This window comes from Myodes glareolus, chromosome 13, assembly GCF_982192425.1.
Source record: "Myodes glareolus chromosome 13, mMyoGla1.1, whole genome shotgun sequence".
Lineage (NCBI taxonomy): Eukaryota > Metazoa > Chordata > Mammalia > Rodentia > Cricetidae > Myodes > Myodes glareolus.
The window spans coordinates 20,433,459-20,455,612 of record NC_142038.1 but is presented as its reverse complement, the minus strand read 5'-3'; the positions used below and the strand labels follow the sequence as shown (position 1 = coordinate 20,455,612).

Genomic DNA, 22,154 nt, shown 5'->3' with positions numbered 1-22,154 from the left:
ATTCACACAGACTTTGCCAGATGCTTTCTGTAATGTTTATTATTGCCATACTCACTTTTTACATGTGACTCTGGGACTCAGTGAGATTAAGTCATGGGACCCGAGTCAACCCAGCTTCAGTGAACTGGGGCTTCCTTCCAGCGTGTGTGTGTGTGTGTGTGTGTGTATGAGTGAGTGTGCATGCTTGCTTGTATAGGTGAATGTGTAGGCCAGAGGTTGCCCTCCAGTGCTGAGGTTACAGATCTGTCCTACCACATCTGAATTTTGAAGGAAAACGATGGTATCGGGGGCTCTGAACACAGGTCCTTCTGCATGCAGAACAAATAAATACTTTACCCTCTGTGCAATCTCCCCAACTCCTAGCCCACATCTTTGACCTTCTCTCTCTGTCTACCTTGTTACAGCTGAGATGTCCCTAGGGAATCTGGACAGCAGTTTTCAATGGAGAAGCAATAGATAGCAGAGGTCATTTCTAATTTCAAGGGGAGTGAAGAGAAGTGAGAATTTTGAGGTCACCCTGTATAGGATTATGGGAAACCAATGTGTAGAATGCTCAGCCTATATCTCGTGGAATGGGAATCAGGGCTCAAAGAGCTCTTAATTCCTCTCTTCTGTTGAGTTGGTCTCTCCCAGGGCTTACAAGGCAGGCACTGATAGATGCATGAGCGGATACTCAAGAGCAAATTAAAAACGCATTGTTAAAAACGGATTCAGTGTGTGAACAAAGATTGGCATGGAGGTTGGATCCCTGTGTTTTTAGAGGCTAATAAGTGCATGAACAATGATAAATTCAGGTAACCCACATCACCAGAAATCTCCACTGAGCATTTACCGTGGAGCTGATGGCAGCCTGCAGAGGTCTGTACAGTCTACACCCATGGGCTTTGATCTCTGGTATCTAGGGATGCACATACCAATACATCTCAGCATTCTCGATCTGGGGACTCAACAAGGTCCTGGATGCCACTTCTGGAGGCTGGCGTCAGCTTTCTGTCAAGAGCTTGACTGGAGCTGAGGCAAGGGATTGTCGCCCATGGGTGCTTGCCCTCATCAGTGAGATGCTGCATGTGTTTTCAGGTAGTCAACTGCCACACAAAGGACAGACCCCATGCCCCATTGGGTGTCTGGCTAGATGTGTATGGGCTACAGTAGGCACCAGAGTGAAGTAAATAGGATCTGTGGCATAGAATTCCCTGATTCTGTCAATGTCTTAGAAATCAGCCTGGGTGGGGGTGCCTGGAGAGCAGGACTGGTCCCCGTCTGTCTTAGCCCTTCGTGACACTGAGGTGGGTAGGGTGAAACCCCAGTGATTAGGCCATCTTTCCTAGTAGCCTATGTAGACCTGGGAAGATCTGCTGCACCTAAGTTTATAGTTAAATAGATACAGATGCATCTTTCATTGTGATGGAGCATTGCTTGTCAGCGTCATAGCACACAGTCATGGATCAATATTCCTCGTCACCAGCCGTCATCATGGAAGATACATGCTGTGTCTGGCTAGCCTTGGAAAAGAAAAGGTACAGTTAATCCTTTAGCATCACTGTGAAGTTCAAAGACTGTAAGTTGAACTGTTGTTAGTCAGGGCTTATCTGTCTTAGACACATACCAACACATACCAAGACAAGTTTTTTTTTTTGTTTTTCTTTTTGTTTTTTTTTAAAATAAGGCTAGATTAATTTTGTGGCTGGTAATCTATAACTTTATATTTTTACTTTTTGTTTTTGGAAAACTTCAGTACACAATGCCCATCTGCGCTCTGTGCTACCATACAGTTTGCGAGCTTCTTAGCTTCGGGCAAGGGGCTGGAGGTTGAAACACACAAACACACACAGAGAGACAGAGACATGGATCTCTAGTCACTGATAAAAAGTCATTTATTCAATAGCGCCATGGAGGCTTATATATCCAACACGGTCAGGTGGGCCAACAGGTGAAAACCTTATCCTCTGATCCTCAAGGCCAAGGCAACACGAGCTCGTGAAGCAGAGCTGGTAAACAACTTTGACACAGCTTTCAGCAACTCAAATCAGAAGGAAAGTAAAGCTCTCTAGCAGGGAAGAGCAGCTGGAGGCCAGGACTCCAAATGGTTCCAACAGAAAACTTCTAAAAGTGAACATTCATTGCACACAGATATAGTGATGGTGTGCTAAGAAGAAAAATGATTTCGGATAACTTAAGGCCTCTGTTTCAAACAATTTTACATTTCAAACCATTTTACATTCCAATCCTTGGTTTATTTGTTTCAGAGATAGTAAAATGAATGTATTAAGAACAGTTCCACCTCTAAGGGAGGAAGCTGGCTGGAACAAAGAGTTAGCATCTTCGGTGGTCATGCTGTAGAAAGGAGAGGGGCTTTTATGGCACATAGTGAGGACATTTGGCTCATGCGCATTCTCTGCTTCATGGAGTTCTACATACAACTTTACGAATGTCTGTTAACATCTTAACCTTGTACCCAGTATTGTAATGAGTCATAGATTACCATCAGACACTCTGGATGCCTTTGTGCCTGTAAGGTGACTGACTTCATTCCCTTGGCTTCATGTAGTTGAGGGCAGGTGAGGAAGGAACGTACAGCCTTTCTTCTGGCCAACTGTTTTTTCTTCTAATTTTGCCACCTTTGTGAAAGGCTCTTTGGACCTTTCTCTCTGCCCTAGATTCCCCCCGCCTCAGCTGTGGTCCCAACTATTTTGTTTTCACTTATGTTCCTAATATGAGCCTGTGGGAGTATTTGAACTTCCACAGAGGAGATGGAGGCTTTCTCTTTAATCTCAAGTGAGACCCAGAGTGCTAGAGTCCTGGGTGAATCAACGATGGCCAGAGCCACCCCAGGACAAGTGGCTTCCAGGTCCTTTGTCCCATGTGCTCAAAGAATGAAATTTACAGAAAACAGGAAGGCAAGTTTAGAAAGGAGTTTTATTCTAGGTTTATAAATTGGGGCTTGAGAGAAAGAAAGCGAGTAAGTTCTGGAATAGGAGTGGGTCCCTGAAAATGCGGTATCATTGAGCTGCTAGTCTAGGGGAGATAAAGAGAGAAAGCCATGCCTTTTGAAGTCAGGGACTGAGGAAGTCGTCATGTTCAGCAGTGGAGGTCTGCAAACAGCTGCAGGAAGGAAAGGGGCAGGGGTGGGAGGACTGGAGAGAACGAGAAAGCCCAGACTGTCCTGGAAAGCATGCCTAATTAAGCCTTTGGCAGGTGTGATGGCTAATCTCGGTTGTCAGTGGGACACACCTGGGAAGGAGGAACTGAAATGAGGAACTGCTGTCACCAGATGGGCCTGTGAACAGGTCTGTGGGGGCCGGGTTTTCTTGATGTCTAATTATGTAGTCAGGCCCAGCCCTCTAAGGGTGGTACCATCCCTAAGCAGGTGGGCCTAGGCTGTGCAATAAAGTTGGCAGGGAGCTTCCTAGCGAGTCCAGTGAAACAACGTTCCTCATGGCTTCTGCTTCCCTTCTTTCCTCCAAGTCCCTGCCTTGGCTTCCCTCAGGGATGCACTGGAATTCGGAAGCCAAATAAACCCTTGCCTGCTGCAAGCTGGCTTTGGTCGGCGTTTATCACTGCAACAGAACAGCAGAATAAGGGAGATAAAGGTGTCTGAAAAAGACAGGAGGAAAAGGAAAATAATTACGCTTTCTGAGTTAGAATTCAGAAAAGCAGCAAGGCTTAAACATGGCAGAGGTTGTGTAAGCAGTTGCACTGGGGAAGGGACCTCTGGAAGTTTTATTATCTCACCGTGGGGAAAATTATTCCTTCACCCCCAATCTCTTTAGCATAGTGGTTCTCATCCTTCCTAATGCTGAGGCCCTTGCATTCAGTTCCTCATGTTGTGGGTACCCCCAAATTGTAAAATAAGTTTTGTTGCTACTTCGTAACTGCAACTTAGCTACTGTTATGAATTGTAAGTATGTAATAGGCAGGATGTCTGATAGACAGCCCCTGTGGAGGTCGTGACCCACAGGTTGAGAACTGCTGCTTTGGCATGTCTTCAGGTGAATCAGCTTTGTGAGGCTGACCACTAGGGAGGTGATTGATGGGCCCAGCTGAATTAACTCTTAAGGGAGGGAATGCAATGTTCTCATCTTTGGAGCAGATCAGAACATCACAGGCCTTTACAGGGCCAGAGGTGGGACTCAGCCCCTGTTATTTTGACCGGGAGGATGTAGCTTCCCTTTAATGGGCTTCCACAAAGTCACCTTCACACATGGTATTTTAAATCCGAAGGAGGGGCAGTAGTGATGTTTCCCTTTTAGTGTTACCAGGGTAACGGAAGGCGGTGTTCAAAGCTGACCACGCAAGAGGAGTCTATCCTCTGAGGTTTCCAAGGCTAACGCTGCACTAGCTAGCTAGTTAATATTTTCCTTTGTCCTAGTCAGGTCACCGTTGCTGTGATGAGACACCATGACCAAGCAACCTGGGGAGGCAAGGGTTCATCACTGAAGGAAGTCAGGGCAGGAAGCTGGAGGCAGGAGCTGATGCAGAGGCCATGGAGGGGTGCTGCTTACTGACTTGCTCCTCATGGCTTGCTCAGCCTGCTTTCTACAACCAGGACCACCACCAGCCCAGGAATGGCACCGCTCACCATGGTCTGAGTCTCCCCACATCAATCACTAATTAAGATAATGCCCTACAGGCTTGTGTGTAGCCTGTTCTTACGGAGGCATTTCTCCGCTGCGGCTCCCTCCTCTCTGAGGACTCTGGCCTGTTTCAAGTTGACATAAAACCAGCCAGCACAAACCCCTCAAAAGCTGAGACCCTAAAGTCACTTGGGAGCTGGCTCTTTCCAGCTTCTTGCCAAGAAAAACTGCTCACTTTCAAGGTGTCTGCCTAAAAACTTCTGATCAGTTCCTAGCTCCTGTTCTTATCACAATGCAAAACACTGCTTAGCTTTTCCTTTTGCAAAGAGGTCTGAGGTCCTTCACAGGCTCCCAAGTTCTCCTCTAGGTCCTCAAGTGGAACCTGCTGGCTTGGTGGGTTACTGGTTTTTTAATTGTTTTAGCTCGCTTGCCAACCAATGCCAGTGAGTATCACAGTTCGGTGAGTACCTCTTGGTGGGGGGGCGTCCCCTTGCGTTTGGAAAAAGGAATCGGACAGACCTGTGACCAGTAGCATGCAAAGTGAGAGAATTTACAAGAAAGTATGTGCTTTGAAGGGGGGATGTGGTCTAGAGCGAGGGAAGGATTTAAACAGCCATAGCTAGCTTTTCAGGTGCCCGGAAACAGTAGCATTTGGGGTTTTGCTTTCAGGATGGCTGTAAAATTGAAAAGGAAATTCCTTTAAAAAATAAAAAAATGTTCTATGACATTTTCACAATGTATAGAATTCTAATTATTTTCCCTCTCACCCCTTCAACTTCCCATGCTCCCGACGAGTCTCTCTCCCATGTACGTCTTTTTGTTTTTAAAATACCCCCTCGCTCTTTCATTACTGATAAGCCTTGTAAAAGAGATCAAGAAAATAAAAACAACCTTCCTTTAAAAGTTGTGAGATTTACCGCGAACTTGCAAAAATAATACAGAAAATTCTTATACGCTGCCCACCCTGCTCCTCCTGGTTAATGTCTTACTTAACCAGGTGGATTGCAGCAAAGAAATGCACCTTACATACATACAACTGCTGGTGAAGAACACAGATGTGATTCGGGTCTCATGAGTGTTTCTATGAATATCCTTTTTCTGTTCTAGGGAAGCCTAGCATACCATGTATTTAGTCACTGTGTTGGTTAGTTTTATGTCAACTTGACCCAAGTTAGAGTTGTTTACAAAGAAGGACTCTCAATTGAGAATCTGGGCTCCTATGGTTGGCCTGTAGACAAGTTGGTTGGGTGTTTTCTTGATTAGTGATTGATGTGGGAAGGTGCAGCCCACTGTGGGTTTGCGTAATGTAAGAAAGCTGGCTGAGCAAACCAGGAGGCGTAAGCAACGGTTCTTGTGGTCTCTGCCTCAGTTCCTGCCACCAGGCTCCTATCTTGAGTTCCTGCCTTGACTTCCCTGTGAGGGACTGAGGTCAGGACCTGCAAGTTGAGATAAACTCCTTCCTCTCCAAGCTGCTTTTGGTCATGATATTTTATCACAGTGGTGGAAACCCTAACTAGGACACTCACCATACTTTTGAGTCTTTAAACAGCTTTGTTTTTGACTTTTTTCCATTGTGAAAATTCAAGCTCTCAAGAGAGAACGCTAGAGAGAGTCCCAGCTGATGCTCTTCTCTTTGAAGTTTGATCAATCTCACATCAGCGTCCTGAGGGACTCACACTTCTAAGGGAACCGAAGGTTTATGGGACCCTCAGCAGTCAGCAGCAGTAAGCGAGTGGCAAGGCCTGCAAGGCTGTGCCTGCTTGCAAGTCTTGTTGTCGTCTCTGGCTGATAATCTGCTTGAGTAGGTGGTGTGAATCCCTGATGGTGAGAACTGTCTGAGCTTCCTACTTCATTCTGTTGGAGTTGCCAGGAGGAATGCTTCAGATGCAAGAGGTACATTAGCAAGTTTGTTGAAAACCTCACTCTGGAGCCTCTGTTTATCCCTTTGAATTGCTGGGTAGTATTCAGTTCTCCTTGGAAGTTGTGGAGATGTCTCTGACTCCACACAGCCCCCCACTGATTTTGAGATAATTATTGTGGGAGCTTCTAAAGTGACTGTCAAAACAACAAAGACTACTTTTTTTTTTTAAAGTTATTCATGACAGGGTTTCTCTGTGCAACCCTGGCTGTCCTGGAATGTGCTCTGTAGACCAGGCTGGCCTCGAACTCACAAAGATCCACCTGCCTCTGCCTCCCCAGTGCTGAGATTGATGGCGTGCACCACCACCACCTGGCTGGGAAAGATTACCATCTGCCTACGTTTTGCTTTTCTTTGGTGTTAGGGTCTTGCACCACTTCCTGGATGCTGAAGCATTTAGGGTTTACCTTTGCTCTGCACTTTCTGCTTACCCCTGGAAATTTTCCATTCTTATGCCTTGTCAGTGATTGGCTGCTGCTGGTGGAGTGACACCCCATTGGTGTTATTCTGAAATGATCATTGAGTAAATGCATGAGTGAGTGGACCAGGGACCTCCCAGTAGGCTTCAGGCTTTACCTACCAAGCCACTTCACGCCACGCTTTCAGCGGCTTCACCTGCTAACCCCTTGGGATTAATTTTCATTTTCAGGAGCTCAAGGTACCTTGAACAGAATTCAAATGCAGAGGTCCTGTAGGGTGCTCTTCTTCTTGACCTTCCAAAGATGTTAGTAGCTTATAGGATAGTTCTGTGTTCATGACAAAATACACACACACACACACACACACACACACACACACACACACCCTGGGGAGGTTTATTTGTGTGTTTGTTTGAAGGGGATTTCACTTCTCCAGCCAGCATTAGGATGCCTCTTAGCTAAAAATTAAGTTTCTAATACAAACGTGACACTACTGCCGAAGCTCAGATGATACATACATTCCCTCCTCTGACAAGTATGTACTACGCACAGTCTGTAGGTGTGCTAAGAGGTGTGCCGTAGGACAGGGTCTCAGAACTGTTGTCTGAGCCAGTGACTGACTTCAGATGGCCTTTGATAGGATGATTACAAGTAGAAACCATGAGAGTAATGAAGGGAAGGATTGCCAGCCATGGTGGGATCAACCCGTCAAGTCAGTTGGTCCCAAGTGAGGTGAGGTGTCCGTGTGTCTGGTCCTGTTGTTGATGTGAATGACAAGGGGATAGATAGACCCCTGAAAAGTTAGAAGCCGGGGAGAGAGATTAAAATGACATTAACTTGTATTAGAATCTTACCTCCTTGTGTGGGCCATTTAGAAACAGGTTCATTTATCCATGTCCCTCGATGCCCAGAGTCGTTTCTGTGTAGGGCTAGCTGGCTGTGAGCTCCCGGCAGAGTGGATGCCCTGTTTCTAGGACAATAAATAGCCCTCGAGTTGTGCTGGCTTGTCCTCCTGTTTAGTTTGCATCTTGTACTTTGCTAGTTTTCCAAACCACTGGCCACACCACAAGGCTTCATTGAACAGATGGCATGAGACAGACGCATGATCTTGGAAAACTGGGGCCCCAGGGATCAAGGTGCAGGCCTGCCTGACTCTTGGCACACATCTCCCGTGCCCAATTTGAAGGATTTTCTGTGGTCGGCAGGGGTCTGGGTCCTGTTCTCTGAGGAGCTCTGGGTGGGGAGCTGTGTGAATCCTGGAGTTGACAGAAGGGAAGGGTGGAGGTGGAGCTGGGTGGCAGACATCACACTTGCCCACATGCTGCCAGGAGTTAGGGTTCTGAGGAAGTGGGAGGAGTTTCCACATGAGTGGTGCTGCTTGTTGGGGACACAGATCCTTTTCCCGTGCTCTGCTGGTCTGAACACACGCATGCTCAGGCTACTTAGAGAAGTGTGTCTTGTACTCAGTTTCTTTTTAGAAATGCAAAGTGAATCTAGGAAGAATGATACTTTAAACCCTTTCTTCCTTCCCATACGATTGAGAAGTTTCCCAAGCCCGAGGGTTACTAAGATCTGCGCGGCTGACAATGCGCTCGGGTGGCTTATTTGCTACCCGCAGGCAAGGCTCATTTTTGGATCTGCTGTGACGCATGGCCCTAACAGGAGTCAATTTGTCATGAGAGGGACTTTCTGAAAATGAAAGCTTGGAGTAGAGATAGGGATGTGCTGAAAGAAAATGAAAGTTGAGAAGCAGAGAAATCTTTCCTGTGTTCTCTTAAAGGCACAGTGATCAGCGTTCATCATGGCTTGTTTTCTTTTTAAAACGACTTGAACACAGCTTTGCTGATTGGATTATCTTTGACCACAAGGCTGCCCTTGCCTCTTTGTTCTTGTGTGATACCAAATGTCAAACCGTGGGTGATTTTTTTGACAGTAAATCTCCACCAGGAAGGGTGCTGTCGACCTTTCTACCTGCCTGTGTGCTTGCAGCCCTGGACATAAGCCTGGAAGTCCAATTGCTTGGTGCTTTGCTGTGAAGTGGTAGAAGGTTTTAAGGAATGGAGGACTCAGAGGTACGCATGTAGAATTGCATGCATACTTGCTGCTGGAAGCAAGCTGTGGAAATCAAACTTGCGGCCTCTGGGGGTGTTGGGGAGTATTATTTTAAGGTGTGTGACTTTTGTTTCTGCTGCATTTGTTTAACTCTGTGAAGCTGTGATTCGTTGCCTGTCTAAAACACCTGATGGTCTAATAAAGGGCTGAACGGCCAATAGCGAGGCGGGAGCAAGGATAGGCAGGGCTGGCAGTCTCAGAGTATGCATAGAAGGAGACTGGAGGAAAGGGAGGAGCAAGAGAACAAGGAGAGGAGGATGTCAGAGGCCAGCCACCCAGCCACACAGTCAGCCACGAACGAAGAAGGAAAGAGCTAAAGAAGTAAGGAAAGGAAAAAGCCCAGAGGCAAAAGGTAGTCGGGATCATTTAAGTTAAGAAAAACTGTGTAGCAGCAAGCCTGGCTAAGACCAGGTGTTTATAATTAAGAATAAGCATTCTTGCATGATTTATTTGGGAACTTGGTGGTGGGGCCCTCAAAAAAAAAAAAAAGTCAAAAGAGTAAATCGTCACACAACGTGGGGGAGTATGAACACCAGTTGTAGTCTACGCTGTGAGGAAGCTCAGGTTTCTGAATGCATGTGCCAGGCCGTGAGCTGATGGAACAGGTTTTCATGGTAAAGGTGAGAAGGCTTCCCGGGTGGAGGAAGCTGCCTGTGCAGCTGAGACATCAGGGCGCGTGGCGAGCCGGGGCTGGCAAGTGTGGCTGAGCGAGTGTCTGGAAGGTAGGGAAAGGGTTTTCTCTTCTGAGACCCCACTCACTCATTGTGTCCCCAAAGGCACACGGACTGGGAGGGGTTGTCACCCCCAGGAGGCAGGGCTTAATGGAATTATGTTAGGTCATTGGGGATATGACCTTTAAGGGCACACTAGGACCTAGCCTTCCCTCTACGGCTTTCTTCCTTCCTCTTTTCCTCTCTTCATGTCTTTTTTTTGGGGGGGGGGTGTGGGTATGTGTATGAATGTAGACATGTGCCATGGTGCCCCTGTGGAGGTTAGGGGGCAACTTTGTGAGTTGGGTCTCTTCTTCCACTTAAAAACAAATCATGGATATGTATGCACACATGGAAAGTGTGTGTGTGTGTGTGAGAGAGAGAATGTGGGCACCATGCACATGTAAAAGTCAGAGGGCACCCCCAGACTTTGCTCCTCACCTTCCCCAATTGTTTGGGATAGGGTCTCTTGTTCGCTGGTTCTGGTTCTTATGCCAGGTTGGCTGGCACCCAGGCTTCCAGGGGTTCTTGTGTCTCCACCACTAATCTCGCGGTAGGCATGCTATCATATCTGGCTTTGTGTGGCTGCGGGGAAGGGGTTCAGACTCGGGTCCTCATGCTAACCCAGGAGCAAGTGCTTCACCCACTGAGCCATCTCCGCTGTTCCATTGTCTTAAGGAGGGTCCCTGTTGCTGTGATAAACACCACTACCAAAGAAAGCAACGTGGGGAGGAAAGGGTTTATCTGGCTTCTCTTCCATATCACTGTTGGTCATCGAAGGCAGTCAGGACAGGAACTCAAGCAGGGCAGGCTCATGGATGCAGGAGCTGATGCAGAGCCCGTGGAGGAGTGCTGCTTACTGGCTTGTCTACTTCTGGCTTGCTCAGCCTGCTTTTTTATAGAACCAAGGGCCACCATTGTTACCCCACTCAGAATGGGCTTTGCCCTCCCCCTCCCACATCCATCACTAAGAAAGTGCCCTACGCTGTAAGGCTAAAGCACTAAGAAAAGGGCCGGCAACCTTATCATATGGAGGCATTTTCTCAGTTAAGGCTCCCTCCTCAGATGACTTTAGCTTGTGTTGACATAATACCAGCCAGCACACCAATCTTATGCCTCTGTTTTGAGGCAGGGTCTCTCTTGTTTTTTCCTGCTGCTGTAATGCACACAAGGCTAATTGGTCCACAAGGTTTTGCCCAGTTTTCCTGTCTGTCTCCTGTCTTGCCACAGGATTGCTGGGATTCCAGATGCCACCACATATGACTTCTTATGTCAGTTCTGGAGCCTGAACTTGTGTGGTTAGGTTTACACAACAAGATCTTCTGCTCACGGGACCATCTCTCTGACTTCCTTGTCCCTTTTTCTTCCTGGTCATTATAATGTGGATAGCCCTTCATCATCTGCTTCTGTAGATGGACTGGCATTTTTTTTTAAAAAAATTAATCCTGAATAAAATATCAATAGCAGAAAATAGCAGAACTTGAGGAAGTGATGCTAAGTTTTATGATGCTAGACACATTCATCACTGTCTCCAGAAGAAGGGCCTGGTGTCAGATTCAATGTGGGTTAGTTGTTGGATCAGTCTGTGATAAGCAGCTATGAGCAGCTGAGGGAGAGGCAGACACACAACCTGTATGAGGTGCCAGGTGTACAGACGATGCCCCTGGAGTTGCGTCCCTAGGTTCACATTGGGAAGTGGCTATGGCTGGATACTGTTGAATCCCTCTTAGGTGCTAAGGTTTGCACTGGGGTGGGGAGGATAGAAGAGGAGGTAACAAGAGCACACAAAGGAAAATTCCACTGTTAATAAAAATGGGGTTTGATAGGTAGGTGTCTGGAGACCTTCATTAGTAAGGTGACATTTGAGCAAGGAAGGATCCATATGGGTAGACTGAGGAGATTTTTAGGCCAAGAGAACTCCATAAAGGGCCTAAACAAAAGCTTGCCTGGAGTGTTCAAGGTCATATGGCTGGGGAGGAGCAGGCAATTGGTGGTCAGATGTGCGTACATATCTGTGTGTGTTGAGTGAGTTACGCAGGTCACACAGGATTTGGGATAAAATGACAAACATTCTAGGATGGGAGAAGAGAGCAGGGTAGGGAAGGGTCTCTGGGGACGACTTCACAGTGAGGACAGGGACATGAAAGGGTACCATGGAGCTGCTGTATTGGGTCCCTCAGGTTAGGTACAGGGAGTGGAAGGGAGAGCTAGGAACTGGGATGTGTGGTGTGGAAAATGAGGGTGGATCCGAGCCTGTCTCCGTACCTCGGTATATTATCTTTAAAGGGAAGGTTGAGGGAGGAGTAGGTTTCATTGCTGATTGTTTTGTTTGTTTTTGAGACAGGGTTTCTCTGTAGCTTGCTTTCCTAGAGCTTGCTTTGTAGACCTCGAACTCCAAGATTGCCTTCCTCTGCCTCCTGAGTGCTGGGATTAATGGTGTAAACCACCAAAAAGACAATATAATATTAGTGTTAGTCTTAGAGCCTGGTTTTTGACCTGCCTTTTAGCATGCCACCTTTGCACTTAGTAATGTAGTAGGAAACGACTTGTCACTTATTTAGGACATGGGCAGTGTTAATGGTTGTCCACAAACCAAACCAAATTTCTTCACAGGAAAGATTCAATTAAAAAAGCTTTGATTTTTTTCCAGCAGGAGTACTGTGTATACACAGTTTTGTTTTGTTTCTTTCATGACAGAGTTTCTCTGTGTAGCAGCTCTGGCTGTCCTGGAGCTCACTTTGTAGACCAGGCTGGCCTTGAACTCAGAGATTCACCTGCCTCTGTCTCCCACGTGCTGGAATCGAAGGTGTGTGCCACCACGCCTGACTAGTTCACACAAGTTTTAAACATTATTATTTTCTTGAAAACCGGAGCTGTGTTAAATATGTTGATAAACTCGGGTCCACCAACCACTCTGAATGCAGCAGGAAGTGGGGGCAATCAGAGACAGCTTACCTCCAAGTCTACCCTCTTGATGTTCGAGACATGCCATTTGGGTGTAGAAATCGCTCCTCTCTTAAATTAGGGCCCCAAACCCAGATAGTCTGATACTTTTCTGCACTCCCAGTTAGTCAGGTCACTGAGGTTAGAGAGTCACATGAGCCCAGAAGTCTTGGGCCAAACTGGGTGATAGACTTTTTAAAAATTAAATTTTCTTCCCAGGCTCTGCTCTCTGAATTTTTTCATCCGGGGATCACAGATCATGGATTTGGGTCCCAGTCCTGACCCAGACCTGTTTTTGAACAAAAGCCCCAAGGGATTCTTGGACACTTCAAAGTTTGCAAAGGACTGTGTTAAAACAGTTGAAAGGTTTCTGAAGTGTGCTTGTTTGGGATCAGAGTTTTATTAGAGCAGCTGGGGTTAAATCGGATGAAGGCTGGCAGGTGTGTTGCACTGGCCGGAGCAGTGCTGGAGACTCGGGTCAAGTTACAAATCAACCCTAACACTTTCTCCAGAAGTACGGTACCCCATAGGTGCCTTCTTCAGTAATGCTGGGAAAAGAACCCCCGACCCTGTAAGCTGGTGTGTATGCTGGCACGGAATAGAAGGTCCTTATTTCTAAGAAAAGGGTGAGTTAGTGGGTTTCATGTGAGTGGAGGGAAAGACTTATTTCCCCTACTGCAAAAATACAAATAAACAAATAAAATATAAAAATGGGAGAGGGTGGTCAGGCTGAGCGCCTGAGCACCATGGAGCGGGTGTAGACATTGGCAGAGATTTGTCCTGTCATGATGCTGTTTGATGTACGGTGGTGCGCTTGTTTGGAAAATATTGCCCAAAGATCTCAGAACTGTTTGCTGCTTTTCTTTACAAACATTTCTCTTGTCGGAGCGATGAGAAAATTGCTCATGTGGGAACTCGAGAAGTGGGGATTTGTTAATGCCTCCTCTGAGACGGGTTTGTATTCAGAGCTGTTTATGAACTGCCACCGATCATTTCCAGCTAAAACGTGCTGCTGTTAAGTCAGGCCGTGGCGGAGTCTGGGAGGACGCATGCGCACAAGCTTCCAGGCTGTCACTGGTGTCTCGGGCCTGTATGCTGTGGGCGTCTGTCTTCTAAAATCGGTGACCTGGTCTGCGTGGACTGAAAATACCCCGGTTCTTGTGCAAAGACCCTGTTTTGAAAATTATCTCCGTCTTAAGGATCTCCAGAAACCCGGGTTTTCAGGTATCAGTTTGAGACACAGTCACTCTTCTGATGGCGCAGCTGGACACTCGGTGTCATACACTTTGTTCTTTTGTGACCTGTGTCACTCTGGGTGGTGCAGTTAGTTCATCATTGATAGATCATGGACACAGTGGTTGTTTTTCCATGAAGAGTGGCAGATTTCCCTGCTTTCCACCCTCGTTAGGACCTGTACAAGACGGTGATCTGGGTCCAGAGTGCAGCCTATGGCTGCGAACCGTGGGAGCTAAATCTTCATTCAGGGTGTGTTTTTTTTTTTTTTTTTTTTTTTTTTTTTAATGAATCTGGATGTTTTCTAGCAGAGGTTCTCAATGGGGGAAGACATTTGACAAGGTCTGGAGACAGTTTTAGTTCTCATAACTCGAAGACAGGAGTTGTGTTTGCACCTTGAAGAGAAAGAGCAGGGATGTTGTTGATGCCCCGTGGTGACAGGATATGACCCCACACGGGGTGGTCCAGCCCGCAGTGTCAGTGGTGCCTTGGTAGAGAAACTCTGCTTGAACAATAGTGCCGGTTTTAGTGGATGGATGAGACTGGGTAAACTTCAGAGAATATGCAGTGGCTGGGTAGTGGCGATGTCACTTGAAGACATTGTGTTGTGTACTGTCATGAATGACCCAAGTCGGTTCGAGAACCCCACGATTCATTGCTATTCTTTCCCAGCAGATAGATGAGTGCGTTGGTTTGACTTGAACTTAGCAAAAGTTGCTTAAGTTTAGGGTCATGTACTCCCAGTCACCCCAAACTTAAGCAACTTTTGCTAAGTTCAAGTCAAACCAACACACTCATCTATCTGCTGGGAAAGAATAGAGTCTTTAGATGGCCACATCTCTGGCCAGCCGATCTGCCGTCTTCATTGTGGTTTATTCTTGTTGATGTTCTCCTCCCGCTTCCTTTCCTGTCTGCCTAAGCCACTCTCGGACCCTCCCTCTCCCTACTCCTATCTCACAGACAGTGTGGTCCGTTCCTTGACTGTGTCTGTCTGCCTTGACTCTTGCGGAGACAGCCCTAGGGGTTCACGATGCTGAAGTGACCCATTCTGAGGACCTCGTGGCTGCTAAGAAGTTTCTCTAACAGAAGAAACTGTCTTCTGCGCTCTCCCGTTGGACTGTCTTCAATGCGCATTGTAATGTATGAAGATTTAAAAATTTAAAGGCGGAGCTTTAGTCTGTCCATGCAGCTCAGGTTGGCCTTGAATTTATAATCTTCCTGTCTTTAGTCTCCCGAGTGCTGAGATTTCAGACTGGTTTCCTATTCCTAGCCCATACTTACTGTTCTGATAGCTGCAGCTATGTAACCTTTTAACCTCTTTTCCAGGCTAGAGGGCCCAGCTGACTTTCTCCATTCTTCCTCCAGCACGTGACAGCCTTTTTATTCTGTGTTCACCAAAGAGTGATAGGGGAGAGTGTGGTGGAGCTCAGGGCTGAGGGGCTGAAGTTGAGCACAGCAGGCATTAGGAAGTGATGTTGGCTGCAGCATGTCAGATCTGCTCTAGCGGGTAGAGGAATTCCCTCCCTGGCAGTCCATTTCCTGGTGAAAAAAGAAAAACAGGCTGACATCTCGTGGTTTGACTTGCTGAGATGATAGGCTTTCTTTGGTCTTATTCGCCAGGAAAGAATGTGGTTTCTGAGCCAAGGCCACGGATTCCTGGTTCCTGGTGAACTCTGAGATTCCTCATCTATGGAAAGACAGTCCTGAGCAAATGCTCGGCTGAGTATCTGTCTGGGCAGAGACGGTTTCAGGAAATGTTCATAAAAACCCCGTTTCAGTTTGTGGAATGGGGAGCCTTTGCTGTTTGATCTTAAAATTTCAGCCTTAGTCTTTTACATCTTTTATCACCTTTTTTTGGGGGGGGTGTGGTTCCAACTTTAGTTGTGTTTTAAGACACTTTTTGCAAAGTCCACATGCAAACCTGCTGCAAGTTGATAATACATGGAATGCATAACTAGTTGAACCTCAGCTTAGCGGTCCAGCACACTGCAGGACCTCAGTTGCTTCCTGTCCCAGAGCAGACCAAGAGTGGTGGTTGCTGCCAGTGCCCAGCATTAAGTGAAGCCTACATTACATATCTCCATTCTTGGGGAAAAAGATTTTAAAAAAGTCAAAATTTGATAGAATGGTTTTTGCAGTGTTGCTAAGTTGGAAAACACTATTGTAATCTCCAAGTAGAAGAGATCTTTATGCACAGTGTGGTACTGATGAGACCTGCGGAGCCAGGAAGAGACCCACTCACCATTCATACAGCCAGCTTTGGGGCTGGACATGTAGCTCTGGTTAGAAATTGTAGTGTTTCTACTCACTGTCCAGTTCAGAGGGAGGCTTCAGGATTTCTAAAGACACTATTCGTACTGAAAACTGCCCAAGTGTTAAAACCTAGCTCTGAATGTCATTCCAGGCATAGATACAGTCTCTGAGCCATGCCTAGGAAGGAGAGACTTGTGGGGTTTGGGGAACAGAACTACAGATACCTCCAGGACTGGAGAGCAGAGATGAAGTAGGGAATGAGAACTGTGGTATGGAATGGCCCCTGAGGACTCAGGAGGTTAACATGTCAGCATATGAATAATAGTTGGGTGAGGAATACCAAGGGCGGTGGATAGGGGAAGCAAACTCCATACACAGCACAGGGCTGCCTGCAGTACCTTGTCATAGTCAGAGGTGAGGAAGTCGTCTTCAGACCAGCCTGCCAAGGTCCAAGTCCCAGCTCCCCCTGCTAATTAACTGTATGATTTTGGATATTTCTCCTGGCCATTCTGTGCCTTAGTGCCCATATTGTAAAAGGAGTATATTGGTTATAGTATTTTCCTAGTTCGTGGAGTTCTTTTATGAGTGTTTTACCTGCCATGTATTTATGTGCACTGCTTGTGTGCCTGATGCCTGGGGAGGACAGACAAGGGTGTCGGATCCCTTGGAACTGGAACTGTAGATGGTTGTGAGCTGCCACACGGGTGTTGGGAATTGAACCTGGGTCCTCTAGAAGAATAACCCAGACTGTTAGCCACTGAGCCATCTCTCCATCATCCTGTATGGGAGTTCTCATAAAGCTCAACAGAATCAGTAGTATACAGCGCTCAAAACTTGGCTGGCTCAGCCTGCATACTTGTTTTTAGGAGAGGGACCGTATTATCTATGAACGACTCTTTACTAGGTTATACCCAGGGCTCCACTTCTGTTATATTAATTATTTCCTCTAAAGCACAGTCGGTATTACTTTGGAATTTTGGGGAACTGTAACGGAATTCTGGAATGTCTGCAAAGGCAGTGTTAGGTAGAGGTCAGCGTGTTTGAGGGGTTGGGCTTAAAAGTGCTGCAAGGGACCAGGGAAGGAGGTGAAGCCACCTCTACCCCTGTGTTTCAGCCCTGAGTTTCAGCTAGCTGTTTGGTTACATGCCATCTTAGAGTGTGGACTGGTAGAGGAATGAAAGCCTGTTAGCAGGCCCGCAGAGCTCTGAGGATGTACCCGAGGCAGCCCTGTCAGACGGTGCTCTACATTCCCAGCCATTGAAGCATGGGGCCAGACGCTGGGCGGCTTCCCAGCTCCCCTGACTCACATCCTTAGAGCAAAGCTTTCTGCTTTTTCTCAAAGGGAATGTCCAAAATACCAGGCACACCCATGTTTAATAAGTAGAAAACCATCTTATACGAAGCCAAAAAAGAACAGTTTGGGAAATATTTGCTATAGCTAATTAAGATAGATTTTTTTTCCCTCAGATAACCTGAGTCCTATAACTTAGGTAAATCACATTCTTGAGCAGAGAAGCCTTTAACATATACTTCATATTGGACACTCTATGGCATGTTCTTTCCACTCAATCATTCCGGGTGTTAAAGCATTGGTTAGTACTTTTCTCTGCAAATGGCTGTGCTTTGGGTTTTTGGAGTAATTTCTCTATAGCTTTCCCCTTCTTGCCAGGTTTTCAAATCTGGACTAATTTCTATTTCTGAGCTGCGTTGCTGAAAAGAGAAGTTGAAGGATGTATCTGAAGCCGGCACATGGGTGTGTTTCATAATTGTGCTGTTTCATAAAAGTATTTAAAATACCGTCTTCCTGAATCTGGAAGATTCTGAGTTGGCTTACAAACAGATTTTGAGTGTTTCAAGTTGGAGGCAGATGGCAAATTGATCCGTAACTTATATAAGCGCTTGTGTTGCTTTTACCTGATGTAAAGCTAAGTTGCTTAAACCACGAAGCTGCAGCTCTTCTGCCCCCGCCCCCACTCTCCCACAATCTGTTCTTCATGTCACTAAGCCTTGCATTTTTAACTGCTAGATTTTTATTCTTATTTTTCTATGACTCCTTTCCCCATCCTCCTGGCTACTGTCTTCAATTCTCCACATTTCTTGCTTGGCTCTTTGTAACTGCCTCTGGATGGCTGGTCCTACCACTGGCCTGTACTTTTGTATCTCTCTTGAGGAGGTATGATTCTATCTCTGAATCTCTTTTTTTTTTTTCTTTCCCCACAGACCTCCGTAGCGTGGTCAGAATCTGCTGCAGGGTTGCCTAACACGGTGCGATGCAGCCATCTTGCATGCAGGGCTGGCTTGTCATTGCCTGGCTTCATAAGTGAAAGGCACACCTGTCTGTGTGGCCTGGTGTGAGGCTCCAGCTCCTTCTCCCCCTGCTGCCCCCACCCACTTCTGTAGTAACACGGAAGATCTGAAGATCTGTTGCTTGCATGACCTTGCCTTTCCAGCCTGCCTCTTAGCTCAGCTGCCACTGCCGTGCAGCACAAATATCATCAGGCTGAGGTGAGTACTATTCTGTGCTCACTGTCATTTGTCGAAAACTGTGACAAGAAACGAGGCCTTCCGCTGTCTCCAGAAACAAGATTCGCCGCACCTCTTTATTTTTCCAGAGCAGTGAAATAAATCTCGTCTGAGCTGTGATTCATTTAGAAAGGCAAGATGGGCTCCTGGCAGTCTTTCGGGGATGCCCCTCCCCCCTGGGAGGGTACTCAAGGGCTTGTCACTCATTCACTCACCCTCCCGCTGGCAGCAGGTCCTGCTTACTTGGCGGCTTGTTAGACTGTGCTGAAATCATGTCCCTAGGGGCAGCCCCACTCCAGTTAGTCCTGGAGAACCCTTGCCCAGCTGCTCCCAGCTCAGGCCGTGTTTGCTGTCCTTGGCCGGTTCCCTTCTCCCTCTTGAGGACCCCCCCTTCTTGTCTTGAGACTTTCCTTCTCCAGTTTTGAACCCGGTGTTCTCTGCTTCCCCCATCTGTCTGATAGGAGTTCAGGCCTGTGATTTTTTCAGACGTTGTTGGTATATTTTAAGAACTATTCTGGGAGCCAGTTAACAATGCAGATCCCTAGATGCTATCTGCATTAGTTACTGTTCTGTTACTGTGGCAGAACACTGTAAGCATCGGGGCTGGAGAGATGGCTCTGTGGTTCAGGCACTGGATGTTCTTCTAGAGGACCCGGGACCCAGCACCCACGTGGAAGCTCACAGCCATCAGACTTCAGTTCCAAGGGATCAGAAACCCTCTTCTGGCATCCTTGGATACCAGACAGACAGGGATAGGTGCAAGCAAAACACATGCAATAATTAAAAATAAATAACTAAAAAGAAAAACCCTACCACAAGGAACGAGAACTTTAGGAAGAAAGAGTTTATTGTTGGTTCCAAAGGGTTAGAGTCCATAGTGATGGAGAAGTGGGGTAGCAAGAAGCAGGTACGGTGGCCAGAGCAGGAAGCTGGGAGCTTACATCCTCAAAATAAGCATGGAGCAGAGAGCAAACTGGAGGTGGTAGCAGGCTTTCTAGTCTTGAAGCCTGCCCCCAGTTAGCATCTTTCCGTCAGTAAGGCTGTATCAGCTAAACTTCCCAAAGCAATGGAGGACCAAGTGTTCAGATGCCCGAGACTATGGATCCATGCTCAAATCTCTACACCATCTGAAGAGAGTCTGCCTCAGAAGACGGCAAGGTGTGTTAGGTTTTAGTGTACCTGTGGTGAGAGCACCTGGCATTTTGGACATAATTGGTATTGAACTTGGACGTTAGCTCCCGTCTAGACTTTTAAAAAAATTCCCGTTTTTGTGGGAATTTCAAAAAGTTGTATTTCTCTCACAATCTCATACATAGGTGAAATATTGTGATCATATCTACCCTCTACAATCCTCTTATCTGTCTTCCACTCTGCCAAGGTCCCTTCCCCCTCCGACAAGTTGTCTTCCTGTTTTCGTACACTGTGTGTGTGTGTGTGTCTGTCTGTCTGTCTGTCTGTCTGTCTCCTATGGGATTTATATAGGTTATGGGTTGCTTGCATGAGCGTGGGTGGGAGGGGGTATTATTTGAGTAAGACATGGGTACCACAGCTTGTTATGTCCAGGAAACAGTTTCCCATTGCTTCTTGCCATCTTCTGGCTCTATATTCTTATAGTCCTCTCTTTTGTGATGTTTCCTGGGCCTTGGAGGGGTTATGTAGCTGCTTCTATTGAACATTCAACAATCACTTGCCTCATCATTTTGACAAGTTATGAATCCCTGAATCATCTATAGAGACTGCTTGAACTGAGGTTACATGAACCACTAACTCATGGGAATAAGCGTAAATGTTGAGAGGGCAGTTTGACACCATGCTCATTTAGCAAAGCAACAGTAGTAGGTACCCCTGAGGGCTCCAGGTTTATAGTACCAGGAATGACTTCCTTCCTATGGAGTCAGTCTCAAATCCAATCGGGAAGCAGAAACGTTCCTGGCACTATTGAGATAGTAGGCATATCTTGCCTGACAGGTTGGTATTATAGTTTGTAGGTTTACTGCCGGGTAAGACCGTTGACTTCTTTCCAGCAGACTTCCCAACACCTTTAGACACCATGAAGCCTAGCCATCCGGGAGGGAGATCCCAGCTCAGACCCAGCTTGATGTCTCTGTGGGGTGTGTGTGTGTGTGTGTGTGTGTGTGTGTGTGTGTATGTGTAGCTTACATTTTAGTTCATTTACAAAATAGTAGGCTTGTATATTGCTTTCAAATATCCTTAGTTGAAGCCACAAAACAATCCCACACCAGTTAAGAATTAGGGATAATAAAAAGGGTTATTTATTTGAGGGAAAAAACTTACAGATCACCGTCCCAAACAATAATCCTCTGTTCGCAAAACAAGAAACAGAGTGTGGCTGACAGAACTGGAGCTGGAAGCAAGAGAGAGAGAGCGAACGCCCCTCCCCACTACTTTTTAAAGTATAAGAGACCATGCCCCAGTGGGCTGGTATCTTAAAGGCTATTGGCTGAAGGAGCGGAAGGAACTCTGGCAGCACCTCCCTCTTTTGTTTAAGTAAGAGAGTTCCAAACTCAATGCAGAACAATATACACTGGTAACAGATATCAAGTATAAGATTAGAATTACAATCAGCATAAACAATATTAAGCGAGGAACATATGCTAAATATTTTAATAAACATTTTATCCTATGGAGTCTGAGTCTTGTATAGGAAATGGCTTGGCTAGATCATAAGAGTACAGTAACTACGACTATCTAATCTTCAACCCTATCGAAGGCCTGAGAAGGAAGATAATTTTCTTGAGCAGGCAGGAAGTACAATCAAGTAGCTTCCAAAGCGAGCAATATATGACGGAGACAATTAACTAGTTACCTGAGCAATCACCCAAAGTCTCATTTTGCAACGTTGAATCAACCAACTTTGTCTAAGACCTAGTATAACTGACAGACCATTTTCAGAGGCAGGAAAATTTTCAAAACCATTTTACCCTGTCTTGGCAAGATTTGACAGTCCTGCTTATCCATTTCCAGATACTATATAACTTGTCAGTGGTTGAGGCATTGTCAGTTCCTTGCCCAAAGGCCAGTTTTGCCAAGAAGAAAACAAGGTCCAAGTGGAATGTCTTTGGTGCTCAACATTCTCTTGGAAATAGGTTGGTGCTGTCAGAAGCAATCATGTCTCATGTCAACAGAACCCTAAGTTATCTAAATGCCGTGTTCCACAGATCCTTGAAGTGGTTGAAGAATACCTATCTAGACAGAATACAATTTCTATGTATCTAAAGAACCTAATTGATCTGACTGTATGTACAACAAACATGAACAACTATTGACCTATAATAATATGAAAATATACCCTAAAAGTTGTATCAATGTACAAAATGTCCCAAACCGAGGTAGAAACATGCATATATACAATCTGACAAAATAACTTTGTATATATGTACAAATAATGTAAACAAAAGTAACAAATATAATTTGAACTTGTACCAATGTAAATTATCCATAAATAATA

General features: G+C 46.1%; 1 protein-coding gene and 1 long non-coding RNA gene across 5 annotated transcripts in view; one reads left to right on the top strand and one right to left on the bottom strand.

The window, feature by feature from the left end:
• Positions 1–22,154, top strand: part of Ldlrad4 (low density lipoprotein receptor class A domain containing 4) — a 320,979-nt gene that overhangs the window by 24,043 nt on the left and 274,782 nt on the right. The window contains exons 1-2 of one of the 4 annotated variants that reach the window (XM_087895934.1): positions 9,249–9,375; positions 18,383–18,667. The gene's annotated coding sequence lies outside the window, so the exon portion shown is untranslated. Of the gene's footprint in view, positions 1–9,248; positions 9,376–18,382; positions 18,668–22,154 lie in introns of those variants that run through there. The other 3 variants (XM_087895935.1, XM_087895936.1, XM_048419359.3) reach the window with 3 other exon arrangements.
• Positions 2,897–8,026, bottom strand: LOC146891693 (uncharacterized). The gene is made up of 2 exons (XR_015005312.2): positions 7,766–8,026; positions 2,897–3,557 (listed from the first exon to the last, which is right to left on the bottom strand). It is a non-coding gene; the product is annotated as an uncharacterized LOC146891693 (long non-coding RNA).